General features: G+C 44.2%; 1 pseudogene; it reads right to left on the reverse strand.

Annotated features, from left to right (window-relative positions):
* Nucleotides 1-1393: 1393 nt before the first annotated feature.
* LOC126428504 (5S ribosomal RNA) lies at nucleotides 1394-1511 on the reverse strand (annotated as a pseudogene).
* Between the last annotated feature and the right edge of the window lie 11217 nt (nucleotides 1512-12728).

Raw genomic sequence — 12728 nt, forward strand, 5'->3', positions numbered from 1 at the left:
TCACTAGAGAGGAATGTTAGCTCCGTTAGCAGCCACACACATCAGCCACCTGCCCCCAGCTCCTACCCTCAGAGGAGGGACGCCAGAAGAATCTCCGGTCCGCTCAGCTTAATCAGATGATAATTGCTGATTGTATCCGGGAAGCAGCACATCTGTTCTTTCTCCTGATATTAAGCGATGTTTATGTCCCTAACACTGGCTGCACGCACATATATGTGTCTCTTATCACATCCTGAATACCAGCATTCCCGGCACAATACCGCTTGTAAGTTCCTATCTACATTAAATCGTTAAGTTTTTTTTATTTTAAAGACAAAGGCTGAAGAGTACAAAGAAGTAATAATAGGTGATTTATGAGGTTTTTTCCTGCCAGAGAGAGCATTCCATCAAATTTTGGGCGAACGTCCGGGAGAGAAACACCTTCTCCAGCGACGTTACATCTATGAGCATTATGACCATTTTCTAGTCTAGTCGATGACTGAGTTCCCAGTGTCCAGATATGTCTATTTGTGCATTTTCAAGCCAAAACCAAGTAATTCAGTGCGGTAGTAAAATATGCATGCACCACATAAAATACAGCCGCTGTAACAGAGATATGAAGCGAGTGGTCGAGGAAAAGTTTCGTCCTGTGAACTAGGCAGAAAATAGGGATTATTATTTATTAGCACGCTGCTTGTGTAATAGAGAAAGGATGATTGATCTGAAGAATCGCTTGTTGCACTAAAAGGTAACTAGGTGCCAGTGTTGTAAGACATGGTGTGTGTCAAACCACATATTATTGCTTTTTTTTCACCATTGTCCTGACTGGTTTTATGCACTTTGCCACGATTTCCTCTCCTGGGTCAACATCTTTATCTCAGAATAGCATTCCCGCCCAAAGTCATTTGCTGAATACATTCCAGTCTCTCTCTCTCTCTCTCTCTCTCTCTCTCTCTCTCTCTCTCTCTCTCTCTCTCCAGCTCACAGCTTTTACCTTCTGTAGCCGGCCGCTAGTGGCCGAGCGGTTCTAGGCGCTTCAGTCTGGAACCGCGCGACCGCTACGGTCGCAGGTTCGAATCCTGCCTCTGGCATGGATGTGTGTGATGTCCTTAGGTTAGTTAGGATTGAGTAGTCCTAAGTTCTAGAGGACTGATGTCCTCAGATCTTAAGTCCCATAGTGCTCAGAGCCATTGGAACCTTTTTTTTTTTTTTGCAATCCATCAGGCCGCAAGTGGCCCATCGGAACCATCCGACCGTCGTATCATACTCAGCTGAGGATGCGGATAGGAGGGCCGTGTGGTCAGCACACCGCTCTCCCGGTCGTTACGATGGTTTTCTTTGACCGGAGGCGCTACTATTCGTTCGAGTAGCTTCTCAGTTGGCATCACGAGGCTGAGTGCACCCCCCCGAAAAATGGCAACAGCACATGGCGGCCCGGATGGTCACCCATCCAAGTGCCGGCCACGCCCGACAGCGCTTAACTTCGGTGATTTGACGGGAACCAGTGTATCCACTGCGACAAGGCCGTTGCCCCGTACCTCCCATTACTTTGAGTCAAATGTACCTAGTGGAATGACCACGACACCGAAATTAGAAAAGAATTCGATCTCGCATATACATTTAGAAATATTTCTTCTTATCGGGTACCATGCAAAGGTGAAAAATGGAGAAGTCATAGTGGTTCACGAGATACCCTCCACAATACACCACTGTTTCGGAGCGCACCGGTCAGCGCACATTGTTGAACATGTGGCTCCGTAGCAGACGACTCCTAACTGACCCTGTGTTAACAACACCGTCATTTACGAATGGAGGGAATAGGGGTCATTGAGATTGGACCGTGGATCAATGTAAACCTACTGTATGTCAAATCAGTTACTTTTAGTGTTCCACCAGTTCAGTTGTTGCTTCTGGATAAGCCATCATCCAGACGAACGCACCATGGACGCAGTTCTTTGGGGGCAGTATTATGCTATGGAGGGAGGGCATTTACCTGTAGTTCAGTGAGACCTCTGTCAGTAATCGAAGACACCATGGCACCTGTGGATTACATGAAAATTACTGCCGACCATCTGTATGTCCTTCTTGCGATGGCATCTTCCAGCAGCACAACTGCCAATGTCACAAAACGAAAATCGTGCTATAGTGATTTGAGGAGCGTAGTAACGGTGTTTTGACTATCAAATTTACCTGCACTGACCCCGACAGGACACAGCTGGGACTGAGTCCTGTGCCATCTACGCACCCGTAAACCACTTGCTCTTATAAAGAAATGATAATTAATCGAAACCTTGAGCTGCCAACAGCTCAACGGGAACAGCTGAAAATGTGTGCCCCGACCGGGACTCGAACAAAGTACTTCCTGCTTACATGGCATACGCTCCATCCATCTGAGGGCACACAGGATAGCGCGACTGTACGGACATACCCCTTACACGCTTCCCGTGAGACCCACATTCCCAACTGTCCACAATCTAAATACGTAATGTCCCTGATAGATATTTGCCCATCCACTCATTAATCGAGCACCCTAAGGTGACGGTTCTCGTAAGAGTTCGGTAAACTGCACGGTCATCAATCGTATCTGGTCTTTCGAGAACAGTTATTGTCTTCATATATATAGTTAAAAGGCTACTCAGCCATTGACTTTCGTCTGTGCGAATGCGCACAGGTTGCCACAACTCTTACGTTAACCGTCACCTTAGTGTGCGAGAGTAATGACTGGATAGGCAAATACCTATTAGGTACATTACGTATGTAGATTGTGGACAGTCGGGAATGTGGGTCTCACGCGAAGCGTGCAACGGATAAGTCCCTGCAGTCGAGCTATCGTCTTTTCCTCGGTGGCTCAGATGGATGGAGCGTCAGCCATGTAAGCATCCAGTTTTATGTTAAAGTTGAAACAGGCCGATGGGGAGTATTCCCAAGGGCACAAGTTTTTCGCTACCGCCAATAATTTTTGGAAGGTTGAGAACACGTTTAAGATGAACCTCGCTCAGGGAGACCTTCAAGTTCAAAAATCGGCGAGAAGGTCGAGCATGTGCCATTGTGAGTTTGTTTCTCCAGGACAAACTGTGAACCAGGTCTTCACAAAGATGTCCTTGAAAGGCTAGGGAAAATGGTGAATGCAGAGAGACTGGGCACTGAAGACAAGTGGATGTTACAGCATGACAACGCCCCACGTCATATAGTCACTTCCATCACGGAACCTTTCACCTCCAAAGACATACCTGTTGTTCCACAGCCCCCTACTCACATGAGCCCTGGTGACTCTTTATTTCCCCGACATGAAAAAAACATATCATAAAATAACGTCATATTGAGACTGGAGAACATTCAAAACAAAATGTGACCGATGTGTTAAACGCCTTACCAGTTGAGGCCCTTCAGCGATGCTACGAATACTGGAAACAATAACTCCGCTGGTGTATAGCTTCCGAAGGGAACTACTTTTAAGGGGAAAATATGGTTGTTTCAAAAAAATAAAAACTTTGGTAGATAAAAAATCAGTCTCATTACTTTTCTCACATACTACGTACCTCCGGAAACCTGCCAGGGACTTACGGTCTGTTGCTGTTATTCTTGAGGTCTTGAGCCCCTTGACTGATTCGATGTAGCTCTACAAGCTGACCTGTTCCGCCGAAATAGCTTCTTCTCTGCATAATTACTGCGCTATACGTACATTTGAACCTGATTCAAGTGATGGTCTCTGTCTACAAACCCTTACATCTGTCCCCATCAGTAAATTAACATTTCTTTGATTCCTCAGAACGTATGTTGGCAACCTATCTCTTCATTTAGTCATGTAGTGCAGTAAACCTCTTTTCGCCTCAGTCTGATTCGGTAACTCTTCGTTAATTATACGATCTATATAACCAAAACAGTTTTCTGCGTCAGTCACTTCTAATTTTGTCAACACGCGTTTCGAACACACGACCATCTTCAGGTGGACATATGTTTAGTTACATTGTTGGTTTTAGTTAAGAGCAGAGATACCTTTCCACAGCAGCAGAGCAAGGGCATTGTAGGTTAAGTTGCGTCTTTTGCTGACGATAACAATTGTTTTCTTAGAAAAGATACTTTTAAAGTTAAAAAAAAAAACACATGAATTTATGACAGTGAATTGTACTTACAGGGACAGTAGAATTATAAAAATCCTGCGTACTGCTATTTTCTGGATGCCCTGTCGAATGCACATTATACATAGCACGTGACATTTTCTTTATTTGCAATACGTGTACCAAACCTTCATTGGTGGTCTCACAGCTGCTGCAAGTAACGGAGATCACGAACATGTCGCCACCTAGTTATTGTTGTGTCGTCATCGCCGATAGAGTACAAGAAACCGAAATGTGTCCAGCCATCCTGTATCCACCGGGAAAATGTCTCCGCCTCTTTAGAAAAATATTGTTACGGAAGTATGAATTTGAGAGTTCAGATCTCCAGTGCTGCCTTAAAAGCCCTGCCGGGAGCGAGTCTGCTCGGTGGTCTAATCGGCGTCAAAGCCCTTTTCCTCCCCTATACGTTACACAAAACGGTCCGTGGTGAACTTCTTAGTATAATCTGCCGGGCGGAAGCAATACGTATCTCCCTACAGCGAATCAGTGCCCCTGGAAGGATCCCAGATAAAACGTACCTGGCCTCAGATGCTACGCGGTCGGTCTTTGAATATTAATGAGGACAACCTCCGAATTCAAAACTGCAGCCGTAACAAATCGTGTCCCGGACGTGTACCACGACAGCGCATCCCAGTGTGTGTGTGTGTGTGTGTGTGTGTGTGTGTGTGTGTGTGTGTGTGTGTGTGTGTGCGTGCGTGCGTGCGTGCCTGCGTGCCTGCGTGCGTGCGTTTGTCTCCAGGTTTCTCCATTCCGGCGGATGTCAGCTGGCGTGAAGGAGGTGCTCTTGCGGCCGATAAAACCTGTACAAAAGTGTTATTCTCCTTACCGTAAATCTGTAAGGCCGTAATTGGGCAGTTTATTCAACGCTTGCCCGAACCATATTTCGCGTTTTCTTCTTGTTTCGTGGTCCAAACTACCTCCTTCATTACGATTCCCCCAGACATTGCATTCGTGCGTGGTAACCTTTTTTTCTGTTATTTATGCATTCGACATTTATTCTCTTTCCTTTTTCTTTTATTTCAGGTCTTCTCCTCTGTCATTCTGCATGCTTATCTGACTGTGAATTCGACAGCAACAGACTGCGGAGGGGTGGATAAATATGAGTGCTCCGTCGTGGTTACAGCGCGGAATGTACGAGTAAATTGTTTGGGTGTCAAGAATACTTGGCACAGCATTCAGCTTTACGAAGAAGACGGTGTGCGGTCGAATAATCATTGAAACGCCAATTTTTCTTTATTCGGACATCGAATTTGTTATAAAGACATTAAATTACTTGAAATCAGATCAAAGTTTCTAGCAACGACGTGCTCCTCCAAAACATTCTCAGTTCACTAGTTGTATCACACCTGGGTACGATTTTGGGCTTTCGACGAAACCTCCATCGTCTTCATCAGATCAACTGGGTATCGTGGTCATAGTTCTGGTCACCATTTATAGTCCACAGACGGCTTACGACTAGAATTGTAAAGTACCGTAGACTACCGTAAGTAAGTGAAGCTACCGTAGTTTTCCTAGTAGCTTTGGCGAGTCAAAATTATAACCGCCCTACTTCCACACCTACTGGGCGTTGCCAAATTTCGATCGCATTTCTTGAGTATGCGGTCGGTTTTTACTAGATTCCACTAGAAACCAGAAACGGTAACGCTCTAGAAACGGAGTTAGAATATATAAAGTGTCGCATAACCTAGGTAACATTGCTGTTCTACATCATTCTCCTCCTGTCCATCACTTAAGAATAAACAGTATTTATAGCCAAACTCAAATTATCAGTGATTAATTGCAGTTTTATTCGAAAATTGTTGTTTGGTAACGTGAAACAGAGGGGCATTGCAGTAAAATTAATATATATATATATGTATAATGTAGCGTTAGAAAACACAATTTCCTAAAAAAAAAAGGTAAACTTACGAAAAACGCAAAATAACTAAATATGAAACATCGCTTCAAAAACTTCGTTGAGCTTATATAAAACACGAGTCTGTTATTGCTAAACAACTTTCGCACTTATCAATAATAAGAGGCAGCTTTTCCCTTTGATCGTGATGAAGAAAATTCTGCCGAGTACAAAAGCAACAATAATTTTGTAGATTTTGTATATTAGTGCGTATAAACTTGTAAACTGTATTGCATCCAAAGTAATTGCTTTAGTTACATAAAAGTACAGAAGTAACGTGGTCAACTAAATATTTTACTTACAATTTATATTTTTTATGGATATAAAATATAGAATCGACTACCACAGAACGATGTGCGGTTGTAATTATGTGCAAAAACCAAACAAATTAAGAAAAAATAGAAGTCTTCGGGTTTCAGTCTTTCTCTCTCGAATTCATCTATGTTTCTTTTCGTAGGAATGCTACCAAAACTGCTGGTAATCCTACCATTTACTGCGTCATTTATGTACTGGACATAAACTACCGAATCATAGTTTTGGTAAAGAGGAATTTTATTTATGAACGGTTGGCAACATAATGTCATGCTGCCATATTGTGTCCATCGCTGCACCGGTTGTGCCAGAGCTCTTGTAGGAAGTAAACAAATCAGTATATTTTCCTGTGTGTTTTCAGTGTCTAGAGCTCGCATCCACGCATTACTGAAGATTATAGCTGGTGTTTCAGTTGAAGCTGTTTTGGAACATTCTAATGTCTACTGTTCCTTTAGTAACAGAAACGCAGTATTTTGTCCCGTATTTGTAATATGCCTTTGGTGCTGGATACACTGGCCGATGGAGTTGTTTCCGCAGTCATTTTATGAACTCCAAATTCGCGGCGATCGGAAAATCTTTCGTATTGTTATTCCCAAAATCCTACCTATTTCACTACATGTAGCAACGCAGAAGGGAAAAAAACATTACGTAGATCATTACTTTATTGTTCAGCATTTTCGTTTCTGGGAGAGCTCTAACTTTACAGAGAGGCGGCAAAAGTCATGGGAAACCTCCTAATGTCGTGTGGGGCCTCCTTTTCCCTGGAGTAGTGTAGGAACTCAAAAAGTCGTTCAAAGTCTCCTGCAGAAATGTTGGCCCATGCTGCTTCTATGGCCGTCCATAACTGGGAAAGTGTGACCGGTGCAGAATTTCGTGCACGAACTGCCATCCCTCTATGTCCGATAAACGTTCGATAGGGTTCACATAGGGCGTTTTGAGCGGCCACATCATTCGCTCAAATCGTCCAGAATGTTCCTCAAATAAATCGCGAACAGTTGTGGCCCGGTGATATGTCGCATTTTTATCTACAAAAATTCCATCGTCGTTCAGATGACTCGGAGCACTATGGGACTTAACACCTGAGGTTATCAGTCCCCTAGAACTTAGAACTACTTTACCTAACTAACCTAAGGACATTGCACACATCAATGCACACGGCAGGATTCGAACCTGCGACCGTAGCGGTAGCGCGGTTCCATCGTTGTTCGCTGCAAATGGTCTGCAAGTAGCTAAACGTAATTATTTTCAGTCAATGATAAGACCCAGTCCATTCCTTGTAAACACAGCACACACAATTACAGAGCTACGACTAGCTTGCACAGTGTCTTGTTGACAACTTCAGTCCATAGCTTCGTGTGGTCTGTAACACACTCCAACCCTATCATTGGCTCTTACCAACTTAAACTGGGACTGACCACTGTTTTCCAGTCGTTTAGGTTCCCACCGTTATGGTCACGAGCCCTGGAGAAGCGAATGGGGCGATGTCGTGCTGTTAGTAAAGGTCGTCTGCTGCCATAGCCCATTAACGCCAAATTTCTCCTCATTGTCCTAACGGATACGTTCGTCGTGAGTCCCACATTGACATCTGCGGTTAATTCACGCAGTGTTGCTTGTCTGTTAGCACTGTCGACTCTACGCAAACGCCGCTGCTCTCGGTCGTTAACTGAAGGCCATCTGCCACTGCGTTGTCCATAGTCAGACTGACTTTCTGCAATTTGGTATTCTCGGTACACTCATGGCACTGTAGATCTCAAAGTACTAACTTCCGTAACGCTTTTTGAAGTGGAATGTCCCATGCGTCTCACCCTATCTGTCATTCCCGCCGTGCGGCTATAATCAGGTCGGAAACCTTTTGACATGAATCACCTGACTCCAAATGACAGTTCCGCCGCTGCACCGCCTTTCTGTAACTTGTGTATTCGATACTACCGCCATCTGTATAAGAGCACAGTGCTCATATACGACTTTTGTCCCCTTATTGTATATCTCGAATCCCATAGCTATTTTTTCGGAACACGTACTATAGCTGACTAATCTCGAAATCCACGTGGTACATGCCACAAACAGGTGTAGCTTAACATCGTGATGTGTTTAGAAAAGCTCTCTCTGGACAGCGTGGTGAAAACTCTGTGCGCTGAGTTATAAATCAGTGAGTGTCGGTTAGCTGTAATCAGACCGGTCGAACCAACCATCCTCACTGCGTTCCACCAAATCAACTAAATTCACAGTTTTCATTACCTCTCTCTTTGTCTCCACAATGAACTCAATCTTCGGTTGCGTGCTATTCGTGTAACGGATGAGCCGCTCTAGTGTTCTGGCGTCATTTAGCCAGACAGTAAATAGTCTCTGTATGCCCATCTTTACACAAACTAGTGCGGAACCTCAGCTGTTCAGTACAGAATGTCGGATCAAAGCACCTTCCTCCGTCTAAATTTCCAAACTGGTTTTTAATGAGTAACGACTTTAAGCGATATATTGCGCCCTCTTCAGACCCCCTGACCGACGTGTAGGGCCGGCCGAAGCGGCCGAGCGGCTGAGCGGCCGAGCGGTTCTAGGCGCTACAGTCTGGAGCCGCGCGACCGCTACGGTCGCAAGTTCGAATCCTGCCTCGGGCATGGATGTGTGTGATGTCCTTAGGTTAGTTAGGTTTAGGTAGTTCTAAGTTCTAGGGATCTGATGACCACAGAAGTACCATAGTGCTCAGAGCCATTTTTTTCGGCGTGTAGGAATACTTCTCCAGTCAAAATAGCGGTAACCTTTCGACGACTGGTATCTAGATTTTTGGCACAGCGATCACTTCTGTCATCACCTGCCAAAAGTGGTTGCCCGATAAAAAACAATTTGGAAATTTAGACGGCTGACAGGTGTTTTGGTTTGATACTCTCCCACACCGTAAACATGATGTTAGAGATAAAACGAAAATGGGCGAAATGGAGCAATATTTAATGTGCATTCCCAAAAAGCATCCAGAAATAAGTTGGCCACTGCTGGTTACAGCGGAGAATCCATGCCCATTCCGTGCGTTGTTAAATAAAATTTACCGCCATACAAGAAGTAGGTCGCCGTCAAAGTGAGACGAAACAACTCCACATGTTCAGGAAGAAAGTGGTCTGCTGGCAAGTTTAACGTGTCTTTCACAGGAACTTTTGTGAACAGAGATATCACACCCAGACAGACTAAAAAATCGTTTGGACCAATTTCGATTTGTTTGTCAATGAACATCTGCGAGTATGTAATATGAGGTTCGCTGCAGCCAGCGATTGGAGACACTAACCTTGTTACATATTCGGCTAGCCCCTAGGTGAGAGAACCAATAGCACTATCGATAGGTCTCAATGAAACGCCTTCTTTGTGGATGTTTGGTACGCTTTACAGCCTGCGAGGCCTGGGAACTCGATGTCTCAGGTTGTTCACGATACTGTCAACTAGACAAGAGTTCCTCAAGTGCACAGCCGTTTATCTCCTATATGGCAGACTACTGTCACATCTTAGGCATTTCATGCAGTAAGTAAACAGTTAATGTAGATTATTTGTTTATAGGAAAGTAAGTTACAACTAGATGGAGCATTTAATATTATTTGAAAGGTCTTATCTTGCATAATCAAAGATTGTTAAGACGCATCCATGCAGCATCTCTCTATAAGGGGCAGGCAGGCAACATCACTGGTCTAGTTACCGACTTTCAGAGACGATCTACTTTTTATTGTGGAATATAGGGCAGCTAACACATTGGTTTATTCTCTATGGCTGTTACATGTTTTATGAAGTTGAAGTGATTCTCCAAGTTAACTCCACTATATTTGATGGATATAGCTCAAGGAATGCTTTCATTTATTAACAACAAATGTGTTTGTAAATCATATCAGTTTTTGTAAAAATGTTGCTTCGTTTTTGCTCACATTCATTTTGAGCCGTTATACTGTGAATCATGTTTCCAGCGATACTAGAGCTCGTCGTAGTTCAGTGTGGATGTTCGTTACATTGTAGTAGGTATAGTATATCTCTGTATTGTCTCCGGAGGAAGATCTTATTACAGGATCCAAGTCTCGCATGTCAGATAAATACACTGTTCTGCAAAACGGAACCATGAGTTAGAGTAAGTATAACAATATATTAACTACTCGGTGGAAATGAACGGAATTGCGGGAACGTATTGCCAGGAGTCTCCATACCGTGCCCAAAGTGGTGGACGTCAAATGGCGTTAGGTCGACGTGACTATAGCGTAACACGGGGGAGTTGAAGGAACGGTATAAGACAGAGTGTGTCAAACAAAGAGCAGCAGTTACAATCTACTGTGATGATTATCTTCGTCGTGGCATGGCCGGGACACAACGTCTGGATGGCTTCACATATGGAATAGTCATCAGGAAACTGAAACAAGAAAGAAGTGTCACGAGTGCAGCCCAGGAGTCTTGCAGTGCTCACAGCAATGTTTCACGTGCATGGGGTGCGTTCTGTAACCACAGGTACCGCTACCCGAAGAAGTGGAGGTGGTCGAACAAGGTCAACTAAGACAGCAGACGACCACCACATCGTGCAACAGGCGACAAGGGACCCGCGTCAAACAGCGGGCGCAGCTGTAACAACATTTCCCTAGACTGCGAGGCACGCAGTCCATCTCTCCACAGTGGCACGGCGATTGCATTGTGGTGGTCTCCTTGTCCGACGACCAGGACGTTGTGTTCCGTTGACACCCGCACGTCGGTTGCACCGTTTAAGAATGTTCCAAGAGCATAGGGACTGCACCAACGAGGATCTCGTGCACTTCTCGAGTGAGAGGAGATACAAAGTGAGTAGTGATTCTGGACGCACCCTCATATGCCGAGAGATGGGAACACGTAATGCATCCAGCACCATTGTGCGACATGATTATTTGGGTCGTCCGGGTGTCACGGTGTGGAGAGACATAATATTCCATTGGCGTCCAGTTCTCCGAACCTTTCAACATGGCACTCACACACTGGTCAATGTTGCTGTGACACAGTACTCCTTCCCATGTCCGTCTTTTCAGGGTTGCATTGGGCCACATCGAACGTCGAACAGGCGGTGGATGTCTCAGAACGGGAGAACATTCGGCAAAGTGACTGGCCCTCGCGCCCCCCCCCCCCCCCCAACCCTCACCTCCAGCGTAAACCCCACCGAGCAAGTGTGGAATGCCCTGGGGAGGCGCACTGCAGCTCGTCCACATGAACCAACGACCATCCATCAGTTGGTCAACCACGCTGGTGGAGGTGGAACGTCCTACCGCAAGAATTCCTTATCAACTTCGTGACCAGCGTAGGAGCACGTTGCAAAGTAAGCACCGCAGTACATGGCGACGACACACCCTATCAAGAAACATGTACAGGGGACCATCACAAATCGCAGTGACTTGTAAGGGGTTCTCCACCCTGCTGGAGCAAATGTAATCTCGATGTATTGCTCACTTGCTAGAACGAAAATTCACAGGTGCTGCCTGAGACATAAAATATTTTTGCCCCTGTTAAAACAGAGCTACAATAGAGTCGCAAGTCAGAGCAGTCTCTGCCGCAGTTGCAGTCGCTCGCTGCTACAGTGTGGTTGTAGTCTGTCGCTGGTACAGTGCAGTTAATAGGTAGTAGTTGTTGAAGTCACAGTGCAGAAAAATATATAAAATTTTATTATATGGAACTGAATAATAATTGCGATCAGCCGCAGAGCTAAAGGATACCATGGAATGAGCTGATGATGATGATGAACAAATGAATAATTGTTAATATGATGAAAAATCAACAGTGTAATTAAGTCAACCATCTATTGTAAGGTAAATTTTATTATTTTTGTTGGCATGCGCATAGTTCACCTGTCTGAAATGTTAATATGAATTTGTTTCAATCTTTTTCTTTTGTGATTCGTCAGCACCAGTTGACCCATATTTGTAATATATTCACTTTTCCCGTGTAATGGATTGTAGATCTTTACCAATAACGTAAAAATGTTCAGAGTATAATTATTATTACCAGTCAACTATAAAAGTATAATTTCCCCTTAAATCATTGCCAGTCCCGATCCAATCATTTATCTAAATCAAAATATTTTAGAATTATTGTCAGATCATAGTCATGTGCTCTTTAGTAAATCAGGCGACTAGCTGTGCAGCCGTGTCACTAAGTAAAGTCAGTTTTTCTCGTAATTCAGATCTCAGACAAATGTTATCCGGTATTAGTAGATGGACCAGCATTGCACTAAGCTGTACCATTTACGAGCAGATATATAGACAGCGTTATCCGGCGACACCATCACGAGGTAAGAATTTCTCAGTTTATTTCTCACGGACAGATTGACACTGATTTGACAGGGCCATGGCGTAGCGCTGCTTACGTCAAAATTTATCAGTTTTTATGAGTTAACATTTATCAGTTTCCATTCACCAGAATTTAATTATCCAAATGTAATCATTTCTTTT

Source organism: Schistocerca serialis, chromosome 12 (genome assembly GCF_023864345.2).
Source record: "Schistocerca serialis cubense isolate TAMUIC-IGC-003099 chromosome 12, iqSchSeri2.2, whole genome shotgun sequence".
NCBI lineage: Eukaryota > Metazoa > Arthropoda > Insecta > Orthoptera > Acrididae > Schistocerca > Schistocerca serialis.